Here is a 3,012-nt window from a genome sequence, read left to right as displayed (position 1 = left end):
TGCAGGCCAATAGATTGGCCCATGCAGGAGGGGCTATACAAGGCATTGAAAATGACAAATGCTAAGAAAATACATGGGGTTACAAACAATGAGCAGAATAACGAAATACAACGCTCATTTACTCGAGAAAATGCTTCTCAAGAGCTTTACTAAAATTTGAGGACTGGAAAATGGCCTAGGGAAGAGCGTTCCAGTCGGAAACAGTCCGTGGAAAAAAACTGTGCTTGAATGAGTCAGTCTTTGCAAAAATGGGTTCCAGCAAATGAATTCGTGAATGATGTGTTCGGCGCGACAATTGTTTGAGAATTTCAGGGCGGGGTATGTTTAGTTTATGTGTTAAAAGGTTATGCATAAACAACAGACGGGAAATTTTTCTGCGTACTTCAAGTAATGGAATATGGTTGGTTTTCATTAGTGTTGTAGGTGAGTCTAACCTCCTGTATTTGTTATAAATAAACCTAACCGCTTTCCTTTGCACCATCTCAACTTGTATATGTCTTTCTTTATGAATAGATTTCATAATACCGAAGCGTACTCTAATTTGGACCTAATGAATGTTGAGTATGCAAGGAGTTTAACTTTACTTGGGGCATCTTTAAGCTTCCGCCTTAAGTAACAAAGCTTAGAAAAGGACGAGGAGCAAATGTCTGCAATGTGTGAAGTCCATGTTAAGTCATGAGTTAACGTTACCCCTAAATATTTATATTGTGTAACCTCGTGGATTACATGATTTTGCAGGGTGCAAGAGAAAGGACTAAGATGCTTTTTGCGCGAAATGCGTAAGAGAATAGTTTTATCAAGGTTTAGTTGCATATCCCATTTTACACACCACTGATGAACAGCTAGAAGCGCATTTTGCAAGAAGTAGTGATCGTTCTGGTTATTTATGGTCTTAAAAAGTATGCAATCATCTGCAAAAAGCTTTAAAGAGACATTTCCGGGTATGGAAGCAGACAGATCATTTATATAGATTAGAAAAAGCAGTGGCCCTAAGACGCTGCCTTGAGGTACGCCTGAAGTAATTGGAAGATCGTTAGATCTGCAGCCATTACCGTCTACGTATTGTTTCCTATGTTCTTGACTTCAAGTAGGATCTCATTAACCCGCGTTTGGCCCCTCAAATAGGATCTTTTCGTTTTGTTGTTCATATTTCAATCCTCTTTTTCGTACTGCATTTGATAAGGATAGTATCATCCGAGGCAAAAGTGACACACCCGTAACAGAAATGGGTCTGTAGCAGTAACAGAAACTGACCCACTGAGCCGGTCTCGACACCAGAAGTGTTTTGTGAGGTGGCACGGGCCGTAACTTGGAGGGGGGTCTGTTACACTTGCCTCCGATGGTACGCGTGGAAAAACGTCTGCGAATATATTTCGTCTCAAATCGCGTTTTGTGAAGTGAACCCGACCGCGGTGGCTGCGTTTTTATGGAGGCAAAACGCTAAAGGTGCCCGTGTGTTGTGCGATGTCAGTGCACGTTAAAGATCCTCAGGTGGTCGGAATTATGCCGGAGCGCTCTACTACGGCACCTCTTTTTTCCATTCTTCTTTCACTCCATCCTTTATCCCTTCCCTTACGGCGCGGTTCAGGTGTCCAACGATATTTGAGACAGATACTGCGCCATTTCCTCTCCCCCAAAACAAATTATTATTATTTTCGATCCCCACTTCCTTTCTTAAAGCTCTACCTCTCCATATGCTTGCCGCTTTTGGAATATGCGTCTGTTGTTTGGAACGGCACTTGCCAGTCGAACTGTGAAAAAATCGATAGAGTTCAGCTGAAGTTTTTACGCATATTTCAACATCGGTTTTCTTGCAAAACTTCCAGCTCTCGTCCCAGACGGAGTAACTCACTGCAGCTTCCTTCTCTTAGCTGCCGTCGCGTGAGGGCAGATATAATTTTCTTGTATAAACTTCTTCATGGTCACATTCTATGCCCTCAGCTCCTAGCGCGTATCCTTTTGCGTGTACCGCGAAAGAGCATAAGGGAATTCAGGCCATTCCAAGTTTCTGCGCTCCTGCACTCCCTCTCCCCTCTGGACAGAATGCAAAAGTTGTTTAATTCTCTTTGTCCTCACCTAGATATATTCGAAAATTCTCTCCCTTCCTTTATATTGGATGTCCGTGACGTTCCACTTTGAGCACTCTTTTTCTCATACATAACTTCCCCTTTCATGCATTTTGTCTTTACTACACTTGTGCGTTTGCACCGGTATTATATTGTTTTTTTCTCTACTTAATTGTTCATCCCGTGTACTTGTTGTCATTATTATTATTTCTTTAATACTGTATACTCACGCCTGATTGTCTGTAACGCGTTCACTAATTACGTTTCTTATTGTGTATGATTGTATTTCTAGTTTGTATTTCAGAGGTTTCATATTCGTTCATATTAGTATTGGCTTTATTCTTGTTTGTATTTTGCTATATGCTGTACTTGGCTGTTATCGGTCGTTCATTCTCTTTGTTTATTGTTTCATTAGTTATTTATATGTCTGTTGCCTGTTCTAGCTGTTTTCATTTACCGCTGTTTTCGCTTTTTTGCTTCATGCTTGCTGTCACGCCTAGTTTATATGTCTTTTTTTTTTCTATCGCCTTGACTGCTGCATTACCTCCCCTGAGTGTCTTCCTTTGTAGTGAAATAAATTTACATTTTGTGCGTGTGAATGGTGTACCAGCACCAAGACCTTTGGGTTGTTCCTGGGCACCGAAAAATAAAGATTGAATATTATTATTATTATTATTATTATTATTATTATTATTATTATTATTATTATTATTATTATTATTATTATTATTATTATTATTATTATTATTATTATTATTATTAGGTGCGCAAAACTGGCCGCGTAGGCAACTTTTGTGTATGCTCTTTTCCACTACAGCTGTGCGTAATGTTAATTGTGTAGATTTGTTTGGATCCGTTCGCTAGCAGTATTCTGTTTTCATCTAAAAACTGCAAGCCGATGGCATTGAGACCAAATTGCTTGAATTATAAATTTCGCTACTGCACA

The sequence above is a fragment of the Amblyomma americanum genome, chromosome 2 (genome assembly GCF_052857255.1).
Source record: "Amblyomma americanum isolate KBUSLIRL-KWMA chromosome 2, ASM5285725v1, whole genome shotgun sequence".
In the NCBI taxonomy this organism is placed as follows: domain Eukaryota; kingdom Metazoa; phylum Arthropoda; class Arachnida; order Ixodida; family Ixodidae; genus Amblyomma; species Amblyomma americanum.
The sequence above is the reverse complement of the archived record's forward strand: the minus strand, read 5'-3'. Positions refer to the sequence as shown.